This window comes from Falco naumanni, chromosome 12, assembly GCF_017639655.2.
Source record: "Falco naumanni isolate bFalNau1 chromosome 12, bFalNau1.pat, whole genome shotgun sequence".
Taxonomy (NCBI): Eukaryota; Metazoa; Chordata; class Aves; order Falconiformes; family Falconidae; genus Falco; species Falco naumanni.
Window position 1 is genome coordinate 16214706 of NC_054065.1, and position 13198 is coordinate 16227903.

The 13198-nt window shown below is 49.1% G+C and overlaps 1 non-coding gene across 1 annotated transcript; it reads left to right on the forward strand.

The window, feature by feature from the left end:
- Positions 1–498: 498 nt before the first annotated feature.
- Positions 499–585, forward strand: TRNASTOP-UCA. Its single transcript has one exon. It is a non-coding gene; the product is annotated as a tRNA-Sec (tRNA).
- Positions 586–13198: the final 12613 nt, after the last annotated feature.

The following is a 13198-nucleotide window of genomic DNA, read 5'->3' on the forward strand; positions in this document are numbered from 1 at the left end:
CCAGCCCCGCCGAGCAGCGCCCATCACACCGCCGCGGGGGCCCGGGGCGGGGGCGGCCCCGTTGCACAAGCCGCCCCGTCCGATGTTGTAAGGGTCCCCGGGGGTCCGGGAAGGGCGGCGGGCAGGGCGCGGGGCGGCCCCGCTGCTGGCACGGCCCCGCTCCTTCTGGGAAGCGCCGTGAGTCACCCGCCGCCCCGCGCCGGGGGCGCCGCCAGGGCCGCGGCCCCTTCCCGGAGCACCTCCCCGCCCGCCCCGCCCTCGGCAGCAGCCAATCAACGGCATCTTATTTACATACTACGCCCGGGGGCTTCTGGGTCGGTAACGGGGCCGAACCCACCAGCCTTCCTCCCGCCACCGCGGCACTCTCCACCGCCGCAGGGGGTGGCATATCGGGAAAGGCGGAGGGCACGCTGGAGCGGCCTAAGCGGCGCTCACCCTGACCTCAGTACGGAGAACTACTTGAGCTTCATATAGAGAGAGGATGAGCTTTTGCTAGTTGCCCGGATGACCCTCAGTGGTCTGGGGTGCAGGCTTCAAACCTGTAGCTGTCTAGCGACAGAGTGGTTCAATTCCACCTTTCGGGCGGGCGGGGCGGCGGGTTTCTGCCTTTTGCCTCGGGGCACGGTGCTGGGCCCAGCCCGACCACCCCCGGGGCATAAGGCAGCGCCCGCTGGGGCTCCATCCCGAGGTGCCACGGTGTAGGGGACACGTTTTGCCTCCTTCCACCTCACCACACAGCAGGGAGGTCCCACCCATCGCTGTGTCTCCACCAGGCTGGGAAACAAGTTTTTCCCCTTTACATTGCTTTTGACTATCCCTTGGAGCAAGCAAGGAGGATCTCCCAAGGGTGCCTGGGTGGGAATTCAGATTTTAATTGGATTCTGCTAAGCAGGTCTTTGTTAAACAGCATCACACATCCTACAAGAACAGAAAAGAAATAAATAACAGAAGCCATTCTCTAGATCTCCTCCATACTGATGGTAACCCATCTCCCACCCACGCTACAACAAACATGCTTCACTTCAGCAGTAAGCACGGGTGCTAATAATGTCACCCAGCCCCACGAAAAATAAAGGTTAGCATGAAGCTAAAAAACATATTCTTCAAGCAGAAGGCATTTCTTTCGTGATATCCTACTGCAATGACTCCAGCAGATGATTTGTGGAGCCTCTAGTTAGGATGAGACCCCAGTCACCTCCACCGCAGGGGAGAGCGAGGATTTGAAGGGCATTTCCTCATCACCTCCTGGTCCTGCCGGCAGGAATGGTGAGCCCCTGGAGGGAGAGAAGAAATGCCGAGTGAATTATCAGGTGTCCAGTGTTCCTAGGTGCTTTTTGAGGGGTGCAGTGCCATCCGGAGTTAAGTCAGCATCCCTGAGGATCTAAGCCGGAATGACTGTGCTTCCTTTCCACCAAATGACTCACTCCACCTGAAGGCCTGGGAGGAGAAGGGAAGGGTGCGGGGGGCCCAACACCACTCCTGCTAGCTGCTACTGCTTCCAGCTGCAGCGCACCCGCGTCCACCCAAGGGGAGCAGCCGTGGTGCCAGCAAGGCCCATCACTCTGAGAATACACTGGCCTATTCTGGGAAATCTGGGGGGGAAAACCCCCTCCGTGGCTCACACAGCACATGCCAACTTTTTTATGGCCTTGCGGGAGATGTGCGTGCGCTCTCCCCACAGCAGCTGGGAGCGCCCTGTGTCCCAGATGGCTATCTATCTGCTCCGTGCTGCTCCAGCTACCAGCCACCCTCCTCTACCCATAGCGAACTTTCAGTGTGGAATTTCTCTGCGGCCTCAGAAATTGGTATCTGTGCCGCAGTTTGGCTGGGGGCTTTTGTTTGCAACGGGAGGGGGAGCGCTGGAAAGGCCTTTGCCCAGTAGTGGGCAGCTGAGAACGTTAACGTTCAATGTCAGTTACCAAGCAGAACATAATACGGCTCTTTCATGTGGTGTTTATAACTGAACATGCTGTTTTGTGTCAGCCTGGGTTTTTTTTTTTGTTTTTTTTTTTTTCTTCCAAGAAGTAGTTTTGGATTAAATTATGACAATTACATTCTTATATTCACCCCCCCGCCAACCCCCACCCTTGCCCTGCGTGCACACAAGCACAAATGGGAATTATGTGCTCTAAGCGCGATTTCAGCTATACAGCCTGGGATCTGTGCCTGGCATTGAGTTCACTTTTTTCCTCCAGAACAAAAAAGGCCACATCCACTCCACACTCTTTCGTTGCCTCAGGATAAAGCAGGATGGTCAGATTGCTGGTGTGGGTGATTGGTCCGTCAGGGAGTTCATGGGGAAAACAGACTTGTAAGCATATGAGAGAGGAGGCTGGGGAGGTTGTGGTAAGCAGCACAGGGGTCTAGGTTTGTGAAATCTGGGGTGAACCCCTACTCCGGACTGCTTACACTCACCCTGGCTGGCTGGCCTATCTGGGCAGTGCCTCATCTGGTTGGTAACGCCGGCACGTGGCGGGGAGCGATGCCGCCTTTGGGGGCTGTGCCCCCCAGGGCTGCACCTCCAGCACACGGCTGAACCAAGGGAAACGCTGGGGTTCGTCAGGACAGGAGGCACAACAAGGCTGCTCTTGCAGCTTTCAGTGACGCTGTAGGTGGGACAAGACCTTAGGAAACAGGGTGCCCTATATTTTGGTGCTACTTTTTAAACACTGGTTGGAGGAGAACCCCAGCGTGGAGGTCTGTGTACATGATCTGGCTGCAGGAGGGACATTTTGCACAGTGTCTTGCCTGAGTCGGCTTTGTTTGGGGTCACTCATTAGCCAGGTAAAACTTTCAGTGTTTGAACCTGAATGTCACTTTCTTCCCTGACAAAGGGCCAAACTAAGAGTAGCCGAAGCCTCCACCACTGGTTAGAAGGCAGTCTGGGGGTTACTCAGAGCCAAGACACACGCGAGCCTGGCTCCTCAGCTGAACGTAATCTGCCTCCTGTTGTTTTCCCCATGGAGTCACAGCGCGGTGAGGAGGATGTGCTGGTGACAGATGGCTGACGCGACTCGCTAAGTGTACCGGTGACTAGGCTGTGACTCAGCAAGTGTTTGGTTACAAGAGATTGGGAGCATGTGCTTTTGCACTGGTAACAGTGGCCCTAGGTGGGTCTCCCGGAGGACTAATAAGCACAGGCTGTCATCTGAAGCCTGTGGCTGCCATCCTCCATGGGAGGAAAGCAGCCACACGTGGTCTATTAGAGCAGAAAATCAAGCTCCTAATTATTGTTTACATTGGTAATGGGTGATGTCCGAGGGTGTATAAATATATGACCTGCCAGTGGTGCTTAGATGTCCTACTGGCCTTTAGAAAGGAAACCATTCAACATCCTGGCCTAAATTAACGACCATCTTTATGGGAGGGAATAGGACTCAGAAAACTTCTTTTGCAATCGGGTCACTAGAGGGGGACAAAGACCTAGTCTGGGTATGCATCCATCCACCAGTTTCCCCACTGCAGCTGTGGGAGACACCTTGGAGAGGTGGAAGCAAAGGTGGCCCTTGTCTTCCTCAGATTTGAAGGTGCCCAAGTGCTGGGACAGCTTTCTGGAGGTTGAGCATGCAGCTGGGTATCAGCAACGTGTTAGGGAAACGAAGCCACTCCTTTTCCCCCAGAAGCAGGACGGCGCACGCATATGCATGTGTAGTTTAGCAGCCTTTATGTTGGCTCTTCCAGCATTTCTCCCTGCCTAAAGCCAGCCTGTCCATAGCTGGCTGGGGCTCTCAAAGGCTAAATTCCAGCCATTGCCCAGCACAGGACAGCATCACCCAGGAGGAGGACACAGGCAATCACGTATGTTTACAAGCACATGCCATTTTAATCCTTTCTCTTCTTTCATGATTGGGGAAAAGCTGAATTTGCAGGTCTGGATAGGTGCCAGAAGTTATTGTGGTCTCTGTGGCTTAAAGACGTCATGGAAATATTGGAGGGCTTGCACTTGAACACAGTGTACCTGCGCGCATCCCACACGCGCACAAAGAGCCGAAGTGGCCATGGCAAGCAGCATGGCAGTGTTTGCAGCCCTATGCTGCATATTGACCTAAAGTGCTTAAAAGCCACCACACACGCTCCCTTGGTGAAATTTCGGCTGGAATGACTCATACGAATGGATCGTGATATGCAGCCCTCAGCCCAGCCAGGCTGTGTGTGGAACCAAGACACTCCCATTTGCTCCCCTCCAGCATACTTCGCTGACCAAATCCAGGACTGAGCCATTTGGCTCTGACTGGAGCTGGTCAGAACATGTTTTTCTTTTCTTCTCTTTTCCCTTCCTTCACCCTCTGGAAAATGTTGACATTTCAGCAAAGGGCTGAACACCCAAACCCTGAATATTTTCCACTGGAAAACACTGGGGGGAAAGGGAGGGAAATAATCCCCAAACTGCCAACAATCAAATCTCTTCTAAGGGCTTATAAGAGGGGGGCACATTTGGAGGACAGCAAACACTTTCTATGAAAATATCTGTTCTCTCAAACCCCATTTTTTCACTAGAAAAGTATTCCAACTGGCATCCTTTTCACTGGTCATGGTTTGGACACTCTCTACATCTAATTTCCGAATCGACCTGAAGAAAACTTAATTCATTTTATTGGAATACAAGGCACAAATGCCACTCCCACAGCACAACTGATATTCACTTGGTATTCTCAGTATCATAAGAATATATCCTGATATACTGTCTTTGTCAATGGTGTTGTTTATACAAACATCTCAAGCAAGTCTGGAACCTGGTCTCTGGAGAAACCATGCTCCCAGAGCTCCAGCTGACTTGCCTCAGACCTCAAAGCATATTCCTGAAGGGAATCTACCTTTCACAAAATCACATCAAAGGCTGTAAAGGAAGCAATATGTACTGAAAGGCATATTATCTGTAACTATCCCTTGAGTAATCGATAGCACAGAAACACTTACAAAGCATTTAGTTCTGATGTCTTCAGCTGATTTAAATTTCTGTCTGAATTGTAATGTAGACCTGAAACATGTTTTATCTTGTCTTTGCATATTCTGCTTTCCTGTAAGTTAAAAATAAAAAAAGGACAACGTTAGCATAACAGAACACACATATTTGTAGGAGATGAATTATGCTCTAAAACATTTACTAAATGTGGCTAATAGCAGGTTAGAGTTTAAAAAAGGAAAGATCTTAAAATGGGCATACACTGGTCATAAATAAATTCAGGCTGAAAACTAGCAGAAGCTTTCAAAACAGCAGCAGAGTGAAGTTCAAAATAACCTCCAAAGAATAAAATGGAATGGGAATTAAAAGCTTTACTGTTTGAAGACAGATCTTTATCAGTTGTGGGATATCATGACAGCAGAGGAGTAGATTCAACAAGCTAGAGGTCTCTTCTAATTCATTGTGCCTCTTTCCCTTTTTTTTTTTTTTGGTTTGTTTTTTTTTTTTTTCCACGTTGAAGCTTCCCAGTTACTCTCTGCATTCTCTCTGATACGATTTAGCAATTGCACTGCTGAACTCCATTCTGACTTAGTACAGGTCTCTATCCCTTGTCACCTCCTGTTTTTTTCTGAACAAGCCACTTGTGTTTGAATTGTCAGCCCCAAAGAAGGGGCATATCTGACTCAATCAAACCCATGTTTTTTATTTCCTTTTCAGTTGATGAACATCCCACTGTCATTGTTAAAGCTTATAAAGCAGTGGGTTTAAAAAGATAATGATGCAAAATCTCAGTTTTAGACCTCACCTTTGTCAGCTGGGGACAACTAAATTGCATGTTGATAAGAGGAAGAGGCACTGAATGTCTCTGATAACTCAGTGGTCAGAAACAGAGTTCCTAAGGACCTGAATTGGTGCTGTGTGTCCTTTGTCATAATTTTTCAAGATAAGAAAGCAATTTTTCACTTACAGAAGTCTATTCTTGAGTTAATAAAGTCAAAAGTTTTAGTCCCTCACCTTGGAAACACAACTGCATGCAAGAAGCCACAGCAGAAAGCTGAGAAAGAGCTATCCACAGATGCAGAACTGTAACTAGCCATTGGAAACCCACAGACACCTAGCTTAGCTGTAGCTATATGATCTGCCAGAGGCTGAGCTGTCCTTGCTGCCATCAGCACTAAAGGGGCAGATGCAGAAAATAAGGAGATCCCAAGAAAGAAGGTAAAGGGTCAAATGAATCACTCAGTCACTGTGTGAAATGTAACGACTGGGAGACCAAACAGTAGTTAAGCCAGGGCTTGTGACTGTTATTCACGGAAACATGTTCCACAAATCCATCTTTCCGAGAAAAATCGGATTCTAGCTTCCTTGTGGTAATTTAAAGAGGCAACAGTCTGCTCATATGACCTTCAGATCAGGCTGGCACAGGGACTGAATCTTACAATAAAAACTGAAGAATGGCCCTTCTGGGCCAGAGCAGTGGTCCTCCCCACCCAGCCCTCAGCTCCCAGCTGGGGCAAGGTGAGAGACTATCCAGGGGGAGCACGTGGGCCTGGACATCTCCCTCTTCCTTGTGCTGTCTCAGCAGTTGCCTTTGTTGGATTGGGATGTTAGATTGTACATCTTGCCTGTTTCCTTTTGTGTCCATTTAAGGACCTGTTGTCTGCAACTTTGTTGAATCCCGTTTTGAGCCTGCTGATACTCCCTGCCTCTGCAGCCTGCTGGGCCAGCAATTTCCAGAAGTTCTCTGCCGAATGTGATATAATTTCTTTAGTCTGTACTTCTGCTGAGTCCTCCCTGTTCTGCTGTTGAGGGATTTGGCTACTAATGGCTCTGCATTCACCTTAGCCACCATGATTTTGTGAACCCAGTCCTTAATCATCAGAAAAATAGTTAAGAATTGCAATATTGGGTTGCTCAGCTCACTTCTGTCCCTGTTGCTTGCTGACCTGCCCAAAGTGGTTTTATGCCTGGAGCACTCTGGCTGTTACCAAACTCAGAGGGGAGAAAAATGACAGCAAAGCAAATGGAGTGCAACTTCCTCCTAGTGCTCTGCTCCCCACGCAGCTGTTCGCTGGTGATGCAATGGGTCTGCTTTGTGGTTAAGAGCTGGATGCTGATGGCCCTGTCCTTCTCCTAGGGCTCAGCAGTTCCCTGGATGCTGATGGCCCTGTCCTTCTCCTAGGGCTCAGCAGTTCCCTGGATGCTGATGGCTCTGTCCTTCTCCTAGGGCTCAGCAGTTCCCTGGATGCTGATGGCCCTGTCCTTCTCCTAGGGCTCAGCAGTTCCCTGGATGCTGATGGCTCTGTCCTTCTCCTAGGGCTCAGCAGTTCCCTGGATGCTGATGGCTCTGTCCTCCTGGGGCTCTGCAGTACCCTGGATGGTGATGGCCCTGTCCTTCCCCTGGGGCTCAGCAGCTCCCTGCCCAGCAGGGGGCTGCAAAGCAGCAAGCAGGATTTCGGGGAGGGTAGGCTGGAAGCCCCGGCGGGGGTGTCAGGGGCATCTTCCAAAGTGGCTTTAATTAATGAGCACATGTGCAGCGAGGAGAGTTACAGCATCCCACTCAAATTGTTGACTTGGAGCCGCTTCTGGAGACAGCCGTATTCTGCTCATTAGGAAAGAGCTTTTTTGCAATGCCCTTGGATTGGATGGCTCTTGGATTGCACCACGAGATCAAGTCCACGTACGGGCTGCCTGCCTTTCGGCTGCCAGCTCCAAGAGGGTTGTTTTTCTTGTCTTCTCATTCTCAAGGAGTGCTCAGCCAGATGGCCTGTTTTCGAATGCACTGTGCGTTGGTTGGATGTGTGTTTGGAGAGTCTGCCAGCTTCACGAGAAGGAAGAAAGAGCAAAAGAAAGGGAAAAAAGCGCCATTTGGTATCTATCTCTGGGACCCAGCCAGAGTTGAGGCTCTGTTTGAAGAAGGGGGGAGTCTTAAGAAAGAAACTCTAGACAAAATTGAAAGCTGGAAAAACTTTCAAGCTCGACAGACTGGGAGACTGAAGTTCTGTACAACATCCATCCACTACCTGGCTCCCTTGCAAACGTGTAGCAGCCTCCCTCAAGGACAACAGTGAGAGCAAGCACAAGCACCAAGTGTCTGTCTGTCCTGCCGCCCTCCCAGTGCACCTCACCTATGGGCTGAGAGGTGGAGAGGTGACCCAGCCAGCCTGCCCACCGAGGCTGGGTAACGCTGGGATTTTACTCTCAGTTCACCAAAACCTGAAATTACAGCATGCGGCCTGGGCACATCAGCCCAGGAACAGAAGCCGCAATGGAGTAGTACGAAATCACCACCACTGTGGCCCAGCTCTCGAAGAAGCTAGCCTTAGTTTTACTACAAGCTGATGTCATTTTCTCGCACCCCCTGATGTTCACTTCCCAGAAATACCTTCTGTTGATTTTAGGCAGCAAATAAATACAAGCCACACCAGAGCAACGGCATTTTCCAGCACTCATTGGCAAATAATTTGAACCTGACGAGAAAAATCTGTTGTTGAAGGGAAGGGGGAAGTTTTGAAGTTTGGGTGGATTGTGCTTGGCTTTCTTTTCTTAACTATATGTCATGTTGTGGTAACAACACATTGTTCCAAGCAGCAGGAGGAGGTCTTGTTAAGCAGAGCCGGAGTAAGCCACGTTTGTAACCATCCCCGCTGGCTGACATACCACTGTGTCTTACAAGCAGACTTGTCCGCTCGCGTACTGAAACCATGGCACAAAGAAGATCGTCGCAGGAGCGTGTGTTTCTGTGTGGGTGGGTGCGGTAACGGCAAACCCCACATCTCTGCTGACTGCATCAAATTATTTTCACTGAAGTGATCAGAATTCATGGGCCTGGGGCAGACAACGTGACCATGGCAACACCAGCTGGGCTGTGGGTTGCAGACACTCTGCAGACAGCCAGGGCAAAGAGGGGTCTTCTCACTCCTGCTGTGGGCCACATCTCGGGCAAAAGCTGCTGGTGTCCGCAGCATGGCACAAGCACCTGTGGCTTCCCAGGGCTTCCTGACTGTCCCCTCGCCACGTCCAAGAGGTACACAACGTTCACTTCACAGCAGTAGCAAGGATAGCATTTACAGTCCCCAGCAGGTGAAGAACAGACCCATCCCTAAAACAGGGAAACGCTGTCAGCTGTTGGCAAAAGAGTGTCTCTGACACTGGGATCAAGTGGTGCAGATGCCGTCCCGGCAGCAGAGGATTAGCCGGTTCAAGACAGTGACTACATCGGTAAATACATTCTTGCACAGGCAGGAAGGCTGCACGATGAGATCGCCTCCCCACTCCTACAGGACCCAACTGTGGTAAATAACCCTGGCATAAAAAAACCAGGTTGCAGTGCCTATATTCACAGTTAAGATGATTACAAGAGATTTGATTTTCTGGCTGCCAGAAAACAAGCTTGGAAAATCCAACAGTAAATTCAACCATTCTCTCCAGAGCTTTAGAGGGTTCATTAAACCATTCAGGCAATTGCCCGATTGTCACTGAGTGCTGTGTCATGGAATTGGTAAAGGAAGGATTTCTGTCTTTAATTGCACAGAAAATTCAGGGCCCCAGGAGTCACAAGGCTGACCTTTGCCACAGCCTGATGAACGGCCCTAGGCTAGTTACTGCACCTCTTGGCAAATGAAAATAATAATTACCATGATATTCATGAGTACTGTTGGGAGGAGGAAGCTGCACATGTACAAAGGTCCTCAGTACACTTTGGGTGGGAGATCAGCTAGAAACAGCATCCAGCCATCCACTCACCCAAGCTGCACTGGCTGTGTCCGACACCGATACCAACCTCTGCGTTTTTCACCCATAGTAATTTTCATGTCTTTATTTCTTTGCTGTAGTGCTGCCTGACTCCTGGACAAGTGCATCTCCAGCACACTGCCCACACTCAGGCTTCAGGCATGAGTTGACAGGCCAGTCTGAAAAAAACCTATTTCCTGTAAGTTATCTGGCTTGGTGCCATTATGTAGCTAACACTGTCCAAGGAGGGGAAGCTACAAGAATTGCTCAAACATGGGATTTTGGAAATTTGTGTTCTGTAAAGAGGGGTGAGGCCTGACTTCTAGCACTAGTCCTGGCTGCTGTGCTACCAGCTTTTGGGTATAACCTTTTTAGTCAGTCAGTACCTGGGTGCGAAACCTCCAACAGGTGATGAACCAGAGGTTCAGAATGTCTCCTCTCTCCAGCTAGGCAGAGATCAGCACATCGGCATGGGTGGTATCGTGTTGTCCATGATGAACCACAGCCCTGAGTGTGGCTGTACCTGAGTTCAGTAGCACCCACTGCGGTACTGCGGAGGATGGCTCCAATTTTGCAGCAGAGCAGCTCACTTAGGCACCACCCTCCTTCAGTGGGTCAAGGCTTTGAGAAGAAGTGAGCTCCCCAACCCAGTTAAACAATGGCCACACACCTCCCCTTCTTCCCTGCGTGCCTCACCCGCACCCAGAAGCTCTCAGAGCATATTCTTAACTTCGTTAGAAAAATAATGTTGCTAGCAAGAAGAGATGATGAGAAGCACACACAGCTTCTATTTCCCAATGGCTGGGGAAAACTCTCTGCACTACATCTCCAGACAACAGGAGATGAGATGACAGGCACAGGACAGAGCTGGACATCAGTACCAAGGGCACGGTGACTGCAGCTGCAGATCTGGTTTAAGTTTAAAGCCCAGATACACACAGAGTGGATGGCGCCCGAGATCCATACTGCTCATGCTAACAAGGCTATCCAGGCCAGGCATGGAGCCAATCCTGTTCTCCTGGAGTGTGTCACTCACATCCATTCTCTCAGTCCATGAGCTTCCCATGATTTTACTGATGGTCCATATCTCCTGTAGACCATATGTTTGACATTACTGGGGAAAGCAGAGGTTAAAAAGATTAGAACTCCTTTTGAAGTTAGGGGAATGAAAAACTTTAGAGAATGACTTATGGCTAGAAGTACCTCCAGCATTCAAATGTAGAGACCCTTTTGACTCATGACTGGAATTGGATGTAAGGACAAAGATGATTGCTTTAAAAAATCCTGGTCAAAGGTAAAATGGGAACCGCGTTCAGGAAATTGAACTGTAAGGCATAAATTCACTTCACTGCCATGATGACTGGCTTTTAGACTGTGACTGCACAGCAGTTCACAGGTCTGTTTTCAAAATGTGCACATACATGGCACACACAGACAGGTAAATATCATATATGTAGCTATTATTCATACACGACTGGCAGGCATTTTACCGTGACTTTAGCAAGGCTTGACCCTGTCTACCACAATATTCTTGTACTCAAGTTCGGACGTTATGGTCTAGACGGGTGGACCAGCAGAAAGTAAAAAACTGTTTAGATGGTCAGGCTCAGAGAGGAGTAGATACATGTTGTACTCTACGCAGAGGCTGGTAACAAGTGGGGTACTGCAGCGGGCTACCCTGGGGCCTGTCCTCTTTAAACACCTTTAGCAGTTGTCTGGATGAGGCAATGGAGTCCCTGCTCATCAAGCTTGGAGACATCACGGTAGCAGGGGGAAGCTGACATGCTTGAGTGTAGGGCTGCCATTCAGAGGGCCCTGGAGAGGGTGGAGGAATGGGCTCATAAGAACCTTATGAAATGCAGCAAGGACAAATGCAAAGTCCTGCACTTGGGAAGGAAGAGCCCCTGCAGCAGTACAGGCTGGGAGGGGGAAGCAGCTCTGCAGAAAAGGATCTGGGGATCCAGGCAGAGAGCAAGCTGGGCACGAACCAGCAGCGTGCCTTGGCAGCAAAGGTGGGCAAAGGCACTCTGGGCTGTATTAAGAGAGCCACTGCCAGGAGGCTGGCAGATGTGTTTACCTCCCTTCCCTAGGTACTCACATGGCACTGAACTCAGTTTTGGACCCCCAGTGCAAGAAAAAATTGACACACTGGAGCAAGTTCAGCAGACGACACCAAGACAGTTGGGAGCTAAAGCCCTGTTAAGAAAGGCTGAGGGAACTAGGCTTGTTTGGCCTGGAGAAGAAACGGCTTTGTGGGGGACAAACAACAGCCTGACAGTTCCTACAAGGAGGTTATCGAGAAGATGGAGCCAAACTCTTCACCATAGCGCATGGTGGGAAGGCAAGAGACAATGGACATAAATTAAAGTGAAAGATGTTCAGGCTGGCTATAAGGAAAAGTGTTTTCACCATAAGGACAGTCAAGTACTGGCCAAAGAGGTTGCACAGCCACCATCCTTGAAGATTTTCAGTACCCAGCTGTCAAAAGCTCTAAGCAACCTGTTCTCACCTTATAGCCGACCTGCTCCTCCTTTGAACAGGAGGTTAAACTAGAGAACTCCTGAAATTCGATCCAACCGGAACAATTCTGTGATTTTATGGTTTTGAAAGGTATTTGGGAGCCTGAGCATTATCTGCTTAAAGAGTAGACACAATACCATGTAAGTTGATTGGCCAGTCACTCTCCACGAATAGAAACTACTCAAACAAAAGTCACAGTGAATCATTTGCAACAAGCTTTGTTTGCATAAAACAATGGGAAATTTTAGACTAACAAATAGTTGAGCAAAAGTCTTTCTGCCTGTTCTTCACAGCCTAAGAAGAAATGCAATTTCAGTGAATTTATTACCCAGTTACACACTGGTTTCCCTTAATACCCAGTCACCAGTTAGTAGACTGAAAGCCCTGTTCTCTCTCATCGAGGGCTGTCATCTACACATGAAAAAGAATGAGAATGCCAATCACCAAAGTAGCGAGAAATATTTCTTTGATTATTACTATGGCATCTTCCAACTGAAAACTCAGATTGCTTCACTGCTGTTAATTAATTAAGCCTAGAACACTTATGCCAGGAAGTTCAATATCAGCACCCCTCTTTACAGACCGGGGGAAAACAAGATATAACATTCACTCAGGGCCACTCAATGAATGAAGGGCAGAACCAGAAATAAAACCTGGGATTCCTGGCTCAGAGGCTCCTCTTATAATCTCTAGACAAAGCTTCTTTCCTGTAAAATTCCATCTAAGCTCTTCATAGAATAATTAGAGCCAATTTATTTCCTCACTCGTTAACAATGAAATCTGACAGGCTTTGTACTCGGGATGCTGAAGCTCAGTTAGGGAACCAAGGCTCTTCTCCATGAGGGGAGGCCTGGAATGTCAGTCTTTAGGTGGCTTAGCGGGGGCATGGTTCCAGCTGACAGGTACTTGAACTCCTGCCCAAATCCCTGTGGCAAAGCTTTAGGGAAGAACCGGAACGTAAATGACCAAAATGATCTACCACAAATGTTAGGGAAGGATTTTGACAAACAGCAGCTGTTTTTGTAATGATAATGCTTTGCC